We start from the raw sequence: 19,983 nt of genomic DNA, 5'->3' as shown, positions 1-19,983 counted from the left end.
AACACATTCCTTCAAAAATAAAAAATCAAGTCTTGGCAGCAATTTCCTTGGTTCTTGGTTCAAGTAAAATGTAATCAATTCATGTATCTCATATTGATGAACTACATTTCTCTAGGTGATTGTCCCAGTTTTTAATTTCTGTGGAAGTTAAAAATTTTTACATGGCTCATTAGGTATTCTAAAAATTATTTATTCAACTGATATTTATACAACCTGTTGTTTATTAGTTTAGTCATGGTGACTGAGATTCAAATGGAAGTCTGCTTTCTATAGCCTTACAGTGACAGTGGTCTCTGTGAACTCAGTGGTCTCTGTCATGTCTTAATAACACCCAATCTTGGTTTACAAGGGAACCTCCGTGCTGATTTATAAGCATCCTGTGGTACCTTCTTGGCTTGGTAGCTCTTGGATCCCGTGCAGCTCTTTGACCAGCTGGTTCTCCACTGAAGTTGCCTTCTTGTTGTGAAAGCAGCACAGGAAACTTAAGAGGCCTTCTGAGAGCTCTGTGTAGTCACTGCTGTAGGTGTGGGGAGGAGGCCACTGACTTGCAGAGTAACAGCAAGAATCTTTACGTGAATCACCATGCTAACTTCTTTAAACGCTTTTTTGTTTTTTCATTAAATCGTAACAGTCTGTGTGCTAGACATTATTTACAGATTAGAAATTGGATCTGAATGTGGATTCTGCGCTAATAAATATTAACAGTTACCAACTAGGAAATGGACCATCAACACTCCCAAAGCTTAGTGTTTCTCTGATTAACTCTCTGCAATACCTGTGTTGAAACTTTATTTGGAGCAAATAACCCTATCTTATCAGCTAACTAGCAAGCCTAAATCTATGCATTCTATATTACCTTATTTTCATTAGTATGCATCCTGTGTCTTTGTATCTACGTTTGTGTGCATCCTAATTCTCCTGATACAATAGAGAAGCTGCTCATCTTTCCTTAAACCTAATCCCTTCACTTGTGCCTTGGTGTCCGCCAATTTTAGGCTGTCTCAAAAACCTTACCGTGTCCTTGGTCTTCTTTCTTATTTTAAGCCCTCTCTCTCACAGCTAGATCTTTGCTTTGGTTTTGATTTTCTTGAGTTTTAAACTTTTTTAAAATACAGAAAAATAGAAAAGCTAATTTATCAGTGTTTTGTAGTAAACATTTAACCATTCTTGCTTTCTGATGCATCTGTTCCTGCATTATGCCTTTTGATGCCTTTTAAAATAAGTTATGTCATTCCTGCAATGACTTGGTGGTTCAGTGCCCTGCAAAGGCCCATTTATAAAGCTCATTCCTTAGGATGGTGCAGTCGGGAGCTGGTGAAAGTTTGGGAAGTGGTGTCTAGTGGGAGGTCACTAGCTCATTGGGGGCATGGTTCCAGAAGGTAATCTTGTGAGAGGGTCACTGTAAGAGCACAAGTTTGGATCTAGCCTCTGTACTCACCAGGTTACCTTTTGTCTAAATCCACTCCGCTTTTACCATCTGCTGGTGTCATTTTGTGCAAAACCACAGGACATATTTGTACTTCTACATTATTTCTTACTTGAAACTACAAAACTGAATGAAAGAAACCTTTCTTTGATAAGCTTAGTTGCCTCTGGTGTGTCGTTGTCATGATGAAAAGCTAATGCAAGTACATTTCTTTCCAAAACTGTTAACACATATATGTTGAGTTGAACACTTTAAAAACAAGAAAAATATACCAAAAGCATAAAGAAATAAAGAGGAGGAAAATTGTTTTTATTAGCAGCTCAGATGCCTGTCTCCCTGTGAAATCTTAACAATTCCATTACCGTAAAAGTGAATTTGGTAAGATCACAAGAAAAAACAGTATGTAACTATCAACTACATTTTATATAGTAAATATTTCAAGATAATATTTAAATTAGTGATTTAATTTATATTAAGAAACCTACATTTGGGGCCTGGCGCGGTGGCGCAAGTGGTTAAGGTCCTCGCCTTGCACGCCCGGGATTCCATATGGGCGCCGGTTCTAATTCCGGTAGCCCCGCTTCCCTTCCAGCTCCCTGCCTGTGGCCCGGGAAAGCAGCAGAGGACGGCCCAAAGCTTTGGGACCCTGCACCTGCACTTTGGGACCCTGCACCCGCGTGGGAGACCCGGAAGAGGCTCCTGGCTTCGGATCGGCATAGTATCGGCCGTTGCGCTCACTTGGGGAGTGAATCATCGGACGGAAGATCTTCCTCTCTGTCTCTCCTCTCTGTATATCTGCCTTTCCAATAAAAAAATAATAAAAATAAATCTTTAAAAAAAAAAAAAGAAACCTACATTTGTACTAAATTCAGCAATAATCGGGGCCTGTGTGACATTATTGAGAGAGATGACAAAAATCCGGACACAGTGGACAAATACATCTCGGATTTGAAGATGGGAGTTTATCATGAAATTATTTTTTTTCTCCTGAAAAAAGTTTGTAATTACAACTTTTTGATCAGGCTCACTAATTTGGAAGCTATCAGCGGCCACTCCTATACCAACCACCAGAAAAAGGAGTCTACACACTTCATCCACTACATCTAAGGCTACTGTTTTGCTGAATGCTTGGGTGTGGTAAGACCCAGCACACAAGTTACACCGATAGACAGCAAAGGACAAAAAGAAGTGTCCGTTCCTTTGTGAGTGCTTTGACAAGATCTTGAGGAAGCTGCCCTGTTCAGGCTACATTTTGACCACAGTTGAGGGACCTGAAAAAGCAGCCCTCCCTGGATTATGCATTGCAGGACCAATGTACCTTCAAATGGTTTTGAAAAACGTGTGTCTAAGGGAAAGAAGAACAAGGCCTGGATCAGAATTGCATTCCCAGAATATTTTATGATTATTTTGAGAGATACATTCAGAGATGGGCAGCAGGAAAGATCCAAGACCACTCAGAAAATCGGCATGTGTTATGATAACCTATGGTGCAATGTGTGGCTAATTTATACTTTTAACAATTCCAAGAACTATCAGAACAAAACGTGGTTTTTACTTCACTAGCTGTGTGTCGTTTTGTTGCCTTATAAATATACAAATCTCTATCTCCAGGTTCATTAAGTCATTGAAATGTATAAAATCAAGCCTGGTACAATGGGTTGATTGGTTAATCCTCCTCCTGGAAGTAGACGGATCCCATTTGAGTCCTGGTTTATGTCCTGGCTGCTGCTCTTCCCTTCAAGCTCCTTGCTTGTGACCTGGAAAAGCAGTGAAGGATGCCTTAAGCCTTGGGATGGTGCACCTGCATGGGAGACCCGGAAGAAACTCCCAGCTCCTGGCTTTGAATTGGCTTATCTCTGGTTGTTGTGACCATTTGGGTACTGAACAAGTAGATGGAAGATCCTCTCTGTCTCTCCTCTGTTTAAAATTGCCTTTCCAGTAAAAAATAAGTAAATCTTTTTTTAAGTTTTCAAAGCATGGTTGTCACTCCCACTACCATTCTATACTTGATACCATGACAGATCCAAGCGGGTGCAGAGATGGTTAATACGGAAGCCTCACCTCTAACTGCCTGCTTTGAATATTCAATTAGACCCTTCTATGGACGCTAACCCCATGCCTCACATAGTAAAAAAGGATGGCCCCAAACGTTGTTCATTGCAGCTGTTCCTCCTGACTTCACCTTCATTCCTTTTTGTGTGATATTTGCTTTGCGTGCAGATAATCTCCTTTCTCTTGAATTTTTCTTGTGTGCAGACGTGAACCTGGACCAAGCCTATCCAGGGAACACCTTAAACAAAGCCAGTAAGAGTTCAGAGTTTCTGTAAGAATCTTAGCTGCTGTGTTAATGCTTACTGTGCCAGTAGTCAGACTGAAAGCTATAAAAAACGAAAATGCTCTATTCTGCTCACCTTGCAGTTGTTTTCTACTTGTTTTCCTTCTGTCCATTCCAGTTGTCTTTTATACTTTGCTCAGGGTTTATACTTACCTATTGGAAAGTTTGTTAGCCATTCCTAAAGCAGAATTTCCTTCTCATTTTTTGGAAATATTTAATTTCACTTTTCCTGTTTTCCAAAGTGTGCTTATGTTCCCTATCCTGCCCCATCTTGTCGCATCTTTTCTCCCTCTCCTCCCGAAAAGTGCAAAGAAACCAAAACCGAAAACATTCATATCTTCCATATTTCTCATGTTAACATGTTAACCCATTTCAGCTGAGCTTTTTTTTTTTTGGATTGATTCATTTATTTTTATTGGAAAGACAGATTGGCAAGAAGGAGAGACAGAGATAAAAGATTTTCCATCCACTGGTTCACTCACCAAATGGCTGCAATTGCTGGAGCTGAGCCAACCTGATGCCAGGAGCCAGGAGCTTCTGGGTCTCCCATGTGCAGGTTCAGGGCCCCAAGGCTTAGGGCTATCCTCCAGTGTTTCCCCAGGCTGCAGGCAGAGGGTGGAAGGGAAACGGAGCAGCTGAGATATGTACCAGTGCCCAGATGAGGATTTATCCACTGAGCCATCGTGCCATCCCTTCAGTTTAGTTTTTATCTTCAAACAATCAGTGTAGTCTAGATGGTAGAGAGGTGAATGTTTTCAGTGAAATTTTGCTTTGTATGTAGTGAACTTTTTCCTTGAGTTCAGCAATGAGTACTGCTCTGTCTGGAGTCAGCTTTCACCATGGCTTTCCTGTGGCAGTGGCTCGTGGTATTTTTTCGTAACTCTGATTATTCATGTTGCCTAGCCTCAGATGTAGAATATAAGTTTATTGTGCAAATATGATTTTATTGTGAAATTCTCATAAGATGCTTCTTCCTGAATGACCTTGTCCATGATCAAGGCGTCAGGTACCACCTATTAGCTGATAACTATGCATTTATTTGCATACAGATTATCTGAATTTCACATACATCTTAATAGCCTTCCAACATTTGTCCATAGAACTCTAAAGATACCCAAGTCATGTTCCCCTCTGAGATTTTGAAATCATCTGGCCCAAATGAGATAATTTTCCAGATCCTCTCTCATGGCTGCCTTTTTTTATTTTTTAAATTCTTTCCATGTTCAATATAACTGTAGGAGTTTCCTTGAGTTCCTTCCATCTGATTTCACTTATTCAGTAACCAGTTTGTACCACGTTCTGGTTTCTTTTTCCCCTTTCCACTTCTGCTTTATGAGGCAAGTGAGTTTTGAGCTTAAACATTAACTATATGTTGAAGATAGTCGTGTCCAGACATTAGGTCCTCTAATATAACCTTTAGTGTATTAGATATAAATTGACTAGCTGTTCTGTTAAATCAGCTAATCCCTTTGCTTTTTGCTTGCTTTGGAGTACTATCTTTTGTTGTTGTTGTTGTTTCTTCCAAGATAGTGGTTTAAAACTTAGGAGTAATTTGGCTATGCCCTGTTTTGGTATGGTCAGTTTTCAAGTTCTGGACCCTTTGCTTCATATTGTTTCCTAAAATGGTATATGTAGGTGTTCCTGTCACCACAAGAGCTGTAACAGACAGATGATATGGAATCATGATTAGGCTTTCTTCAAATGAACATAACAGGGTACAAATGTACATAGGTATGATTCTAAATATAACTGTGCATTTTAAAAACCTATAATTTGTTCTCCATATCAAATGTAATTTTGTAACTCATTTCTTTTTAACGTTTTATTTTAGTTATATAAAGGAGGAAAATTTAATATGCTTCATATATATATAGATTTTTTTCATATATGTGGTTTTAAGAGCATAATACTTGCTACCTTACTCTCCCTTCCTCCCTTGCTCCCACTGGTAGTTCATGTCCATGCAAGAAAGGGATCCTTGTAAATATAAATTTTGTATTCAGACCATTAAGTGCAAATTCTATTCATCATTTGTTCAAGAAAATATGTGTTGAGCATTTGCTGTATGCCATTTTTAAACATTGTTAATTTTTTAATGTATATTCTTTGATACAGAGAGAGAGAGGGTGTGAGAGAGATTCACTTTGAAGTACCTCAATAGTCAGAACTGCGTCAGACTGAGGGCAGGGATATCTGGGTCTGCCATGTGGGTGGCAGGAGCTAAAGTGCTCTCGTTGTTGCTGCCTTTCAGGCACATTAGCCAGAAGCTGGATTGGAAGCCAAGCAGCTGGTAGGGGCTGGCAGCATCTCAAAAGGTGATTTACCCCATTGAGTCACAGTGCCTACCACCACGTCATGGTCAAGTTTTTTTTTTTTTTTTAAGACATTTGGTTATAGAAGAAGTTGATACCTCCTTTCTTTGTGGAGGGGTTCACATTCTGTTGCAAAGAGAATAGAGGTAAATGGGGAAATGGAGGAGGGACAAAGAAACAAGCATGTAAGGAGGAGAATATACGGTGCCAGTTGAGCAGTTGTGAGTTTGTGGTTTTACATGAGTTAATTATATGGTAATTTACATAGTCCCAACTGACAGGCGTGTTTGTGAGACCCAAGACAGAAAGGAACAGTACGTTCATGGTATAGGAAAGTGGCTCTGACAAGTAGGAGATTTCAAAAGTTGATAGGTCCATCGAGTTTGGGAGTGGGGTTGTTTACATCTTTTGGGGGATACTGGTAGAGGCTTAATGGTTGACTCTTTGGGAGAACAAATAATTAAAGGTAGTGGATTGCAGTGTTTACTGATTTCCCTGTTGTAGATAGTCCCACCATGGCCAATTTCAAGCTATTAGTAGGCAACCTTCTTTCAAACATCCCCACAAATTTGACAGCCAGCCAACATGACTTGGTATAAACCCTCTCCGGCACATCTCTAAGGTAGGGTTTTACAGGCCACTTCTAACAATTTTATGCATTTTTTAATGAGAAAGAAAATCATTATATTAGAAAAATGATATGGTCAGGTTTATGCTCTAACAGAATCAATCTGGTTCTTGGATTGAGGGCATTAATTCATGTTCATATTAGCATTCACCTGCAAGCTCATAAATTATTTATGTAGTGCTGGCTTTTTCCTTGCTTTAGATTATTTTGCTATTTGGCAATATTCAAAAGCCTAAAATATTCCATAAAACAGCATTTCTCTGTTTTGTTAGAAAAATCACAAGATTTTTATTCTTTCTTGCATTTAAATAGTTTGAACTGGAAAAAGTTTGCCTTTTTTTTTTGATGTATGTTTTCATTTCTCATCTCTTTTTTCAGGTCCCTTATGTTGAATTTTGGCTATCAGCCAAAATAGCTGTTTGCTTGCTTTTAAATTGCAGAGGTAAGGAAAATGAACACTTATAACTAGCTCTGTTAGCAAAACTGATAGCATAATGAGAAGTAAGAAGACTCTGATTTGAGAAAAATTGAGCAAGCATATTTCTTTGCAGATATGAACAGTGATGCATCAGGATAAAACAAAACGTAGTTGCAATTATGACTAGATGTGGAGAATATGAATAATTGTAAAAAAAAATTTAAGAGGCAGGAGAGAAAAACAGAAGAGAAAAGATAAGAGAGCATGCGAGCGGGGCCCGGCGCGGTGGCGCAAGTGGTTAAGAGAGCGTGTGAGCATAAGGGTCGCAAGAGAGAGAGGGTGCAGGTGAGCACAAGGGTCGCAAGGATTCCCGTCCTATGATTCACTCTCCAGCACCTGTAACAGTTGGATCTAGGTTAGGCTGAAGCTGGAAGCTGGGAACTTCGCCCAGGAATCCTGTGAGGGTGGCAGAGACCTCAATACTGAAGCATCTCTGTTGCTCTTTGCCCACGCAAGTATGGATTAGCAGGAAGCTGGAAATGAGTGAGCAACCAAGAAAAGCCTAGTCTGTTTGACAGTGGAATGCAGATCTCCTAATTGACTTGGTACCTAGTCTGGATGCCCACGCCTTATTATGCACAAAAGATTAACATTTGATAAGGCTCTGATTTTAAATCAAATCAAATAAATTATGTTCATATAAAACATGATGGTGAATATTTGAGGGATATTGAAACAGTTCGAAAATGTCAGTATTTGTATCTGAGTGCAACAGAAATTGATTTGAAAACATCAACCAAATTTAAGAGAAGTACTATTTTGAAAATTTGGTTAACTTTCAGAAAAAATTGTATCAGTTTTATGCTTTTTTGTTGATGATCAAGCTCAGATATTTAAGATATTATTGGACTAAATTATATTTAATCATATCAATGAGAATTTTAGTGAAACCAATTGATTTATACGCATGTCCATGATTGTTACAACATAAAATTATTTTTGTATTTTGAAAATAAGAATTAGTAAATTTAGGAGACATGCCTAAGAAAACTGTAATGAAATGATTAGTGTTAATTTTGGACTTTTTTCCCTCCATAAAGTACATCCAGTTGTGAGGATACGGATAAGTCCACTCATTGCCTCATTCAGTGTGAATTATTTTGAGGAGTAACCGCCATGGATAGACTCTTGGGCTGATCCACAAATCATATACTCTGTTGGTAAGCTGAGTCTCATGATGTACATAAGGATCTCTGATTGCACGTTGTTAGGGTTTTATAGTCCTGCAGCAGCAGTCACAGGTCCAACATTCTGCTATTTAAGTGTATCATGGCATTATAGGTATAAGCCATGGTAGAAAACTTAGTATCAGATTGTAAAGGTATTTTTAATAGTTTCATTTGTTAATTTTCCTATTATTCAAGAGATGCATTCTACAGTGTAAATTACCTTATATCAGAGAGAACAAATGATATTTGTCCATTTGGGATTGGCTTATTTCACTGATCATAATGGTCTTTAGTTGGGATCATTTTATTGCAAATGGCAGAATTTCATTCTTTTTAGTGTGAGTAATCTATGGAGATGAAGCACGGTTCTTTTATCCATGCTTCTTTCAATGGGCATCTGAATTGTTTCCATGTCTTCACTTTTGTGGATTGTTTTATGTTAAAAATATAGGGTTTCAGGTTACTTCCTCATGTCGGTAACGCCCACGTGTCCCATACCCCGAGCCAAGCGGAGGGACTAGGGTTACAAAACAGACAACACACAGTGGGTCATCCTTGTGAAGAGAATGCCAATTTATTCAAAGTCACCCCACATCTTTTATAGTCTGCTTTGCTCCTCCCAGTATTTTCCCAATGCTAAAGGAATACCTAAGCTCCCCCACGGGGGAAGCAGGGAAGAGGGAACTTGCTGTCAAGCCAGGGGTTAAATGTATCAGGCCAAGATTGCCCATCCTGTTACACCTTGAGAAACAAGCTAAGCTGTGGAGTTAACCCTTGGGAGACGGGGCCTACATCCTCATATGCTGATCTTGCTTCCTTTGTATATATTCCCATGAGTGGGATAGCTGGGTCATATGGCAGATCAATTTCAGTTGTCTGAGAACTATACTGACTTCCATACTGGCTGCCCTAGCCTACACTTTCACCAATAATAAAGTAGGGTACCTTTCCCCACACTTCCATGTCAGCGGGTATTGTTAGTAGAGTTTCAAATGTGGTATGTTTTTTGCTTGTATTTCCCTAAGGAGTATGAGCAATTTTTTCATGTCTGTTAGCCATTTGAATCTGTTCTTTTGAAAGATCCGTGCTCGTTTCCTTTGTCCATGTATTAACAGTGTTGCTTCTTTTGCTGCCATTGAGTTTCTGAAGTTCCTTGTAAATCCTGGATATCAGTCCCCGCTGTTATGTAGTATGCATAGAATTTCTTCCATTCTGTTGGTTTCTTCTTTCCTTTGTTGATCGTTTCCTTTGCTGCACAAAAGCTTCTGAGTTTTATGTAGCCTACTTGTTTTTTGTCTGACTGCTTGTGCTTTTGGTAGCTTTCCTAAGTTGTGCTTATGCCCCACTCTTGCAGAGTACTTTCTATGGTTTTCTCTAATTGTTTGATGATTTCTGGTTGCAGATTTAAGTTCTTACCCATTTAGAGCTTATTTCATTTAAGGTGTGAGGTGGGTGGGTCTTCTTGCTTGCTACTCCAAGTGAATATCCAGTTATCCCAACAGCATTTGTTGACTAGAGCAATCTTTTCTCCTGGGTTGTTTTCACTTCTCTTGCAAGAGATTAATTGGCTGTACATGTATGGGCTCCTTTTGAGGTTTCTGTACTGTTCCAGTGATCCTCTCTTTTTCTGTATCAGTACCAGAATGTATTGATGACCACTGCCCTGTGGTAAACCTTGAAATATGGAATTGTAATCTCTTTAGCTTTATTTTTATTCTTTGAGATAGCTTTGGCTATTCAATATCTGTTGTATTTTGAGATGTGTTTTGAGATCAATTTTGGTGTGAGATGAATTTTCTGTGAAGAATGTTGTTGGAATTTTGAGCAAGATTACATTGAATCTGTATATTTCTTTTTGTACTATGGGCATTTTGATGACTTTGATTCTACTGATTCAGAAATATGGTAAATTTCTTAATCTTTAATGTCTTCAGTTTCTTTAATTTTTTTGTGAATCTTTCATCAAAGAGGTCCTCCATGTCTTTGGTTAGGTTTACTCCAAATTGTTTAAAATATTTCAAATAATATTTTTAAAAGGAATTATTCTTACATGTTCTTTCTTGTTTTGTATATTAAGGCCATTGATTTATGTTTGTTTATTTGTGTACCCTGCTACATTGCCAAACTCTCTTATGAGTTCCAATAGTCTGTTTATTATATTGAATTACCTTAAGTTCCTTTTCTTCTGTGTTAACATTAGTGAGGACTACCAATATGATACTGAACAGCAGTGGTGAAAATGGACTTTCTTGTGTCATTCCAGATCTTAGTGGAAAAGCTTGCAATCTTTTTTTGTTCAGTATGGTGTTGGTGCTGGTTTTTTTGTGTATTGCTTTGATTATGTTGTAGAATGCTCCTTCAATGCCTATTTTGCTTAGGGTTTTTATCATGAAGTGGTTTGGATTTTATTAAATGCTTTCTCTGTGTCTGTTGAGAGAATCATTTGATTCTTTTTATTCTCCATTTGATGTGCATTTTTATTGACTTGTATATGTTAAACCATTTCTGCATGCCAGGGATAAATGCCACTTGGTCTGGGAGAATTATTTGTCTAATGTATTGTTGGATCCTGTTGGCTAGTATTTTGTTGAGAATGTTTACATGTATGTTTACCAGGGGTGTTGGTCTGTAGTTCTCTTATTCCATTGTGTCTCTATTTGGTTTTTGTAAGGAGGTGATGAAGGATTGCTTCCCTTCCTACTGTTTTGAATAGCTTGTAGACGATTGGTGTAAGCTATATTTGAAACCTTTGGTGGAATTCACCCATGGAACCATTCAGCCCTGGCTTTTTGTTTAGAGGGATTTGATTCCTGATTCAATCCTTGTCCTAAACATAAGTCAGTTAGGATTTTTGCTTACCTCATGAATCAGTTTTGGTAAACTGAATGTGTCTAGAAACCTATCCATTTCTAGTAGTCTTCTATTTGTTGGTGTATAAGTTCTTGTGATATTCCTGATTTTTCCATGTATGTCCGAGGTATCCAGTTTTCTTCTTTGATGCTATTGATTTGTGTCTTCTCCCTCTTTTGTTTGTTTGTTTGTTTGTTAAGTTGGTGACTGGTTTGTCTATTTTGTTGATTTTTTTCAAAGAAGCAGGTCTTCATTCATCTCATTAGTGTTCTTTTGGTCTCTATTTGATTTATTCTTTTTATGCTAGTCTTGGGACATTTTTGTAAAGCTTTTTCAGACTAAGTTCATCTATTTGGTGTCTTTCTAATTTCTTGTGATGTTTGTTGCAGTGAACTTTTTGCTTAATAGTGAGTTAGCAATTGTTGATATGTTGTTTGGATTTCTTCATTCATTTCAAGTAAAATTTTAACTTTCTCTTTGATTTATTCTGTAACCCATTTTTCATTAGCATGTTATTCAGATTCCAAGTATTTGCATATTTTCTATGCTATTTTGATTTGTTGGTCTCCAGTTTCACTCAGTTATGGTCTGAGAAAATGCTGATATGATTTCTTTTTCTTTTTTTTTTAATTTGCTGAGATTTGTTCTTTGGCTATAATGTGATAAATTCTGGAAAAGGTTCTGTGTACTGGTGAAAAAGAGAATTCTGTGTATGTAGGATGAAAAGTTCTGTAGATATCAATTAAACCTTTTATTCTGTTTTCTGGAGAAGGTCTGTTTCTTTTAGAGTTTTTGTCTCATTGATCTTCCCTTTCAAGTCATTGAAGACTTACAGCCTCTCATTATTGTATCAGAGTCAATATCTCCTTTTAAATCCATCAAAATGTTTTCACGTTTCTTAAAGCCCTGGTATTTGATGTACATGCATTTATTATTGTTTCCTCTTGTTGAATGGATTATTATATGGTATCCTTCTTCCTGTCTTTTAATGCTTTTTCACATTGAAGTCTGTATTTTCTGATGTTAGAATGGCTCGACCAGCTGTTTTCCATTAGCCTCTAATATCATTTTCCATCCTTTTAGTGTCAGTCTCTGCATTGTCTTTCTTGGTGAACTGTGTTGCTTGAAAGCAACAGATAGATGGAGCCTGTTTTTGATCCACTCTGCTAATCTGTCTTTTGATTGATGAGCTTAAGCGATTTGTTTCCATGGTTAATATGGAACATTGTCCTGGATACACGACAACTTAAGTAGAACAACAAATATACCAGTATGATAACCTCAGAATAAATACTACATGTTTGAAATAGTTGCAGAATTGAAAAGTTGGGACTGAATGGGTTAAAGAAGACAAAATATTTTATCGCTAATAGATCAGAAATAGAGTGGGTCCTATAAAAATCTAACACAGGGAAAGTGAAAATGGTTCCTCTAAGAAAGTGTAAGTCATTGAGAAGGGACTATCTAGAAACTCAAAGATTGGAACACCTGTACAAAGTGTTTACAAAAACCTGCACAGGCAACAAATGATTTTTATATGTGATCCCATGTGTCATAATCACTACAGATGGAGATACTGGTTTTTCTGTAAGACATTGCTGACCTTAGTGAATGAATGAAATTAGGTCTTCAAAGTAGCTAAGCAGAACATAGCCCGGGATCAGTTCTGAACTTTGGCTCAATATTACCTCATGGCAGAATGTCTCCTTAGGGAATTGTCCACTTTATGGGGAACATGGTAGATGAAATTTGAACTATGAACTGAGAACTGATTGAATTTTTAATGTCATACCCTGCTCTCCTCCCATAAATGCCTCTCCCCACCCCCACCCCCACCCCCCATAAATCAAGAGCAGGTAAACTTGTCTGGAACAGAAACAAAAGGTAACTAGAAAGGAGCTACTCAGTTGCAGCAAGTAATGTTAACTATTACATGAACTATAGAAGGAAAGGTACCAATTTAAGAAGTAGACTAAAAGGTTCAGAAACTCAAGTAGCCTTTCTAAATGGTGAAGAGGAAAAACTGGAGGGAATTAAATATTGCCACTTCAAAAATTAAATTCAAAAGCATCCAAATCAGTTTGTTATTAGACATTGTTATGGGTAAATTAGAAATAACCCTTTCTAGACAGGAGGATCTTCCAGTTGTTAGTTCATTTGGCAAATGCCTGTAGTAGCCGGAGCTGAATTGATGATATGAACTCAGTGGCCGGGAGCCTGCTCCATGTCTCCCACATGGGTGGAGTAGCCCAAAGCCTTGAGCCACCCTCCATGGCTTATCCAGGCCGCAGAAATTATCTTGATAGGACTTGGAGCAGCTGGGGCATGAACCAGTGCCTGTGTGGGATGTTAGCACTAACTTGCAGGTTGAGGATTAGTCAAGTAAGCTTTCACACCATCCCCCTAGAAACTAAATCTATTAAGGCAATTTCATGGCCCAAATATTTCCAACATTGGGAATAATGGAGATAGCCATGTCACCCCAGGTGGAAAATGATTGTAGCTTGAAGTAATAAAGGTATGTCACCACGTAGAGTCAATGCTCAGGACAGCAGGAGGAGTCTGAAGCAGAAAACTGTGTGGAAGATGGAATGGAGAGGTCTTTCTTTACCTTGCTGGATGGGGAATAAAAGCATCTGGAATGAGCTTAGAGGTTGGAGCTGTCCAATGGTTGTAATCCAGGTTTGTAAAGAGGAAGAATGGCTTCAAACAATGCTGTGACAGAAGAATGAAAATACAGACCACAGTGAGATAATGTAAGGTATTGCCTATGCCCACACAGCCAAAAACATATCATCCTGATTTCCCTGACAACCAGCTCTAATCATAACCATTCACAAAACATAAGCCTATGTTCTTGCCAGCATGATTCAAATGAAATTAAAATAATTAAATAAAGACAAAATAGCTCAAAGAATTCTACTTGTTCTGCAAGAAATATTAATGTGTAACAACAGTCCATCCTGGAAAAGGCCAAGATACTCCTGTTTGCTTTACAAATTGTGCTTGAGCTGCTGTAAATGGCACTTATTATTTTTTATTTCAGGTCTCCTAATGTGAGAACAGTTTTTATTGTGTATCCACACAATAAAACTAGCTTGATTTAATTCTTATTTTAGCAGGAGTCAGTAGAGAGGAAGGAAGTATGAATGGAGTTTTTAATTGAAAATATAAAAATAGTAAATAAAAATGCTAAATGTGGGCCCAGCACAGTGGCCAAGCTAAAGTCCTCGCCTTGCATGTGCCAGGATCCCATATGGGTGCTGGTTTTAATCCCAGCAACCCTACTTCCTATCCACCTCCCTGCTTGTGGTCTGGGAAAACAGTCGAGGACGACCCAAAGCCTTGGAACCCTGCACCCGCGTGGGAGACCTGGAGAAAGTTCCTGGCTCCTTGCTTCAGATTGTTGTAGCTCTGGCCATTGTGGCTACTTGGGGAGTGAATCGTCGGACGGAAGATCTTCCTGTCTGTCTCTCCTCCTCTATGTATATGTGACTTTGTAATAAAAATAAACATTTAGAGATTCTAAATGTGTCATTTCAGAATACACATCTTTCTAAAAGAATTTTCCTGGTTGAACTTAAATAAGCAGTAACAGCATGCAATCAATTGGCCTTGGAAAAAAAGACAATGTATTGAGTTGGAATTTAAAGGATTCACCCTTTGGTTCTGACATTATTGTGTGTTTACTGAGATCTTGGAAGCTCCATTTCTGGGAAAGTAATTTTGTCTATCATAACTGGTCTAAGGTTATTAAGATGGCTTTTTAAACTGTGCATGACACAATGTTGTGATAATTCTGGGTATCAAATTTATTCTGGATGCTTTGATTGCAAGGCTTCTGAGAGAATAGACATTGAATAACTATGAAGCATGGGGCTTTCAGAACTCCAGATCCATTTCATACTGAGACTAGTACAATTGCTGGTGGGACCTCAATGACTCAAGCAGAAACTGCTTCCAGCTGATTCTAAGTAGAAGGTGACATGGAGGGGGAGATAAATTTTGAATTTTGTAACTTAACTTTGCACTGTAACACAGAGTAGAAGAGAACTTTATATCATACTTCAGTTTCCTCAATTTGAAAAGATATTTAAGCTTTAAGCTAAAATCTTTCTTAGAACTTAGTATTAGGAAGGTAATTGTATTTAAATAAGAGGCATTTTATTATTGAAGTATATTCAAGATAGCATACAATTCCATTATGGAACTACTGTTATGGTACAGTGAATGGCATGCCTAGACATAAGTTTGGAAAGAAAACAGGATGTATGTTCAGCTTTTAGCATGAAACAATTGAAGTTGATGTACTAAATGTGTTGTTCTGACTCAATGCAGATTATTTAAGGGATGGCATTTAATCCACCCAGCATTGAATCTTAAAAAAAAAAAAAAAACACCAACACATAACAACAACAACAAAACTCCCAAACAGCAGAGACTGATATTGGGTGTGATCTATGGAGGTGGGAGCAGAGCTCCTTCAGTATAGTGTATCTCATCTCTGCCTGGCCATTAGCTTCATGAAAAGCCCAGTGCTTCTAGAGAATGAAAAACTGGGTCATGCTAGTTGGGCCCACTATCTTGTTCTCACAGAAGGAGTCTGACTAGTTGTAACTCTGGACTCCCCCTTGCCTTGTTAATAACACTGCTTCTGAGGGATGAAAATTCTCACCACGAGAGTCCCTTTTGGATCAATAACAAGACATGCTTTCCTCAGTAGAGCAGTCAGTTCTGCTCTTGAAAGCGAACATGGCATTCTCCCTGTTTGCTTCTTGTGAGAAGTCTTGGCCTGGTCTAATGCCATGATGGCTTATTGTGTCAGCTTGCCTAACACTGAATTCAAACTTGATGGGCACATACATATAAGCTAAATCCCCCAAGTTTACCTCCATCAGATATAACAAGGATAATTTTGGCTTCATATTTTCTGTTTTGTTTTGATTCCTTTTTTAAAAAAAAATTTTACTTATTAGTTATTATTATCATTTTGTGATACAGCTCCATAGGCCCTGGGATTTGCCTTACCTCCTATTCAAACCCCTCCCCATCACTGAGTGCCCCTATATTGTTACTATACTATGGTTCTACATAAACAGTCATATGTGTATCATTGTGGGCAGGGACAATGGCTAAAGAGTCCAGCATCCTATTGTCAACATATAGTCAACAGTTTTCATTGTGAGTCCATCTTTGGTCTGGAAGTAGGAATGCATACTGCATTGTATCCTCATATATGGATATGTCTCCATTATGCAGTACTATACGTCCGCTTAAATGAAAAGTCACAATGCAAAACCAACAACAAGAATAAAAAGAGAAATTTATAATGCCATGAAGTTAAGTAACATGCTACTTGATATGACAGTTTGCATTACACAGTTATGATACATCCGCTTAAATGAAGAGCCACAAAACAAAATCAGCAACAGAAAGAAAAAAGAAGTTAATGACACCATGAAGTTAAACAACATGCTACTGAATGACTAATGTGTCGCTGAAGAAATGGAAAAGAAAATCAAGAACCTTCTTGAAGAAAATGATGCTACTGTATGATCTATAAGTCATTGAAGAATTTAATCAGAATAAAGTGTTTTGAAGAGATGAAACTAACATCAACCAAAAAATCAAAATCCATGAGAAATAGTTTCCGCTGATCTTTGTTGGTGATATGTGTCTCAGATGGGTTTTTAATCCAATCTACTAATCTATGATGTTTGATTGAGCTTAAGCCATTTACATGGCTTAGGTGTTAATTTGGGTGGTAATTTGGTCCTGTGCTAAGGCTGTACTGTTGTCTGTACAAGCTTTCTCCCACTTCCAGTTGGCGCAGGTCCCAGGATTAGGGAGACACTAGGTGTCCTAAACAGCTACATTGTTGTTGGTGGTAATCTTGCAGGAACCTGTTGGCTGTTAGTTCTGAGGGCCACAGGGACCTATTTTGACTTGTACAATGCCATAGTCATTATTTTCTTGTGGGACCAGTGCAATGCATTGAGCTCAGTGAGTTTGCTCCCAACTCAGCATATATGTAGCTCACTGTTGTCCCTGCAGTTCTAAAACTTTTGCCACACTGTGCAAAATGGTGCCTGATGTGCCACGACTAGAGTTCCTGATCCGCTGCCCAACAGGACTAAGGGCTACCTGGAACTGTCTTTGATGGAACCTGTAGGATGCCACATTGTTACAGTTCACTGAGTCAGAAATGAGATCACTCCCAGCTCAGTGTATGCTCCATCCTTTCCCTTGCCTTTTCCTCCTTAAACAAAATGGTGCCCAATTCGGCTCTAGGGGGTGCGGACTGAGCTGTGAAATCCATCCTGTTCCTGCACTGCTGACTGAAATCTGCCACTCTCTCTGCTGCTGGTCAAATCAGACAGACCAGCAGGATGAACGGTTCTTTAGGTTCACTTCTGGAGCTTGCAGTGAAAGTCCCTTCCCACCTGGTTGCTGGTGGAGTTCTGGCTGCTGGTGCAATTCAGGTTGTCTCTTGTTGAATGCTGCAGGGGTATCAGTCACTGCCGTACCACACTGTTGTTTTCATTGCTTTTCTGTGTCTGTCAGTCTCCAGATATCCCTTTGCTGTTGTTCTGTCCTCTTGTATTTCCTGGAATGTGCCTTCTCTGCTTCATATTGGTTAATGTTTCTCTGTCCATTTAAACGTGTCCTTACCCTATTCTGCCATCTTGATTCCCGCTCCCTTTGGTTAGTCTTAATCCACAATGGCTCATTAGTTTGCAAATGGAGAAAATAGGGTAAAACATCTTCTGCATTCATCCTTAGCTCTACAGTTCTCTGATTTGTGTCTTGCATCCTGCTGTAGCTTGAAGAGGTCAGGTTTGTATCACTTTACAGTATGTTAATTTGTTAGTCTGCAATTAATAAGTCTATCTGAATAATGACAATGGATTGAACATGATACAATTTCATTTTTAACATATAAAAGCAGTTTTAGGAATTGGTCCCAGAACTTTATGAAGTTGTTAATAAGCTGGGTGATTTACATATTTTGCTTTATTAGGCCTGGAATATGAAACTGCTCTTCATGTTAAGGAAAGGTGTGTGAACACACTTATTTGATGAGTACAAGGGCCTATAAAAGTCATTATGTGTAAAGATCACAGATTTGTAAAAATACTTTAAAAAGTCATGAAGAAAGGAAGCATAATTTTATGATTGCTATTTTCTATGCTTCTCTTACCTTTAAGGAGCGTGACTTTTACATCAAAACAGTTTGTAAGATGTAAATGTGTGTGTATATGTATATGTTTACAGTTTGAAATAAGCAATGCATCCTGTAGGTTTGGCAAATAGCATCCCTCACGTAATGGTAGATGATTGAGACTTCTTGTGTGGATGCATGTGGCACCCTGGACTGTGTCTCTCTCAAAATCATATAAGCAAGCTCGATCTGTCAAGATGGTCAATAGTATTTGAAGATAGGATCTCCAAGGAGGTAATGAAGGTTAAATGATGTCAGAAGATGGAATCCATAATTTATTAGGACTTATCCTTAAAAGAATAGGAAGAGGCATTGAAGCTATGCACAGGGAAAAAGAGCACGTGGTGACAGAGAAACAATACCGTCTACACATGTGAGCTCAGAAGGGCTTCAGGAGAAACTAAACATCTTGACACTTCGATGTTAGACTTCCAGCACCTAGAACTGTGGGTGTGTAAATGTCTGTTTTTCAGCCATCCAGGCAGTGGTATTTTGTTATGGCAATTGGAGCAGATTGAAGCCACTTGCTGCATGAAGTCCTTTCCATTTTTGGAGATAGAAACCTTAAGTAGCAGAACAGTGTCCCTAAGGGAAAATAAGGGAATGCACTCAAAAGAAATGGCAGTACAGAAGCCCAGCGTTTGCAGAGAGCTGTGTAGGATGTTGCGGGAGAAGGTACCATCCCATACTGGCTTGCTTGGCACCCCTACCACACAGATAACACTTAAAAACATCCACATTTAGTGCTGTGAACATTTGGATCAGTGGTGATGTTTCTCCTACATCCTAGTCTCTCCAGACTCAACCTTCACTTTGCCTCCAGCACTGATTCTATCATGTAGTCTCCACGCACTGGCTCTCTGCATGTGCTGTGGGCTCCATGTGCTGGCTCTCTGCTCTCTGCAAGTGCTGTGGTCTGTCCCTCAGCCATAGGAAGGATCTTGACAGCCTTGACTGCATGTGTGTTTTAAGCAGCTGTGAGGATAGAGGAACTCCTTGTTCTTTCCCTCTAGGTCAAAGCAAAGAAAGCAGAAAGAAAATGAGACGTGTTATATTTCTTTCTACAGCAAGATTCCCCTGCTGTGGCTTTCGTCCAATCAGGGGGACGTTACTTTGGCAACAGCCATTTTATGTCCCTTTAAATAACTTCTTCCTGGTTAGCAATTCTTCATTTTCATAAGCCAACAAGTCCTGCAGAGGATTCTTAAAGGAGCTAAAACCTCTTATAATCTCTTGTTATTATAATGAAACATATTTAAGCAGAAAATCATATACTACTTCAAGGCATATTGGCATGAAGCTTGTACCAATTAAGGCAGCATGTGAATTTTAGGACCTGTTTATGACAGAGGCAATAAACTTAATTTCAGTGGCATTGAATTGATAATATTAGGAAAATGATCTCTATTTCCTACCAGTATATTGATTTTTTTTTTGTGATTGCAAAATGCATTTGACAAAGCAAAACTGCCTGCTTTTACATTTGGGAAATCACGTGCAGATCACTGCAGCTTGTTCTGAGGAGGTGATGTGTGTCACAATGTGGCTTCCGTGATGCTGTTT

The 19,983-nt window shown here is 38.6% G+C and overlaps 1 protein-coding gene across 2 annotated transcripts in view; it reads left to right on the top strand.

Annotated features, from left to right (window-relative positions):
- The window catches only part of RFC3 (replication factor C subunit 3), a 60,338-nt gene that overhangs the window by 27,362 nt on the left and 12,993 nt on the right, over positions 1–19,983 (top strand). The window contains exons 10-11 of one of the 2 annotated variants that reach the window (XR_005884951.1): positions 7,080–7,143; positions 8,220–8,339. The gene's annotated coding sequence lies outside the window, so the exon portion shown is untranslated. Of the gene's footprint in view, positions 1–7,079; positions 7,280–8,219; positions 8,340–19,983 lie in introns of those variants that run through there. The other variant, XM_040991528.1, reaches the window with a different exon arrangement.

Source organism: Ochotona curzoniae, unplaced genomic scaffold (genome assembly GCF_017591425.1).
Source record: "Ochotona curzoniae isolate NIBS_2020 unplaced genomic scaffold, NIBS_Ocur_1.0 contig_64, whole genome shotgun sequence".
In the NCBI taxonomy this organism is placed as follows: Eukaryota; Metazoa; Chordata; class Mammalia; order Lagomorpha; family Ochotonidae; genus Ochotona; species Ochotona curzoniae.
This window is presented reverse-complemented; position numbering and strand designations above follow the sequence as displayed.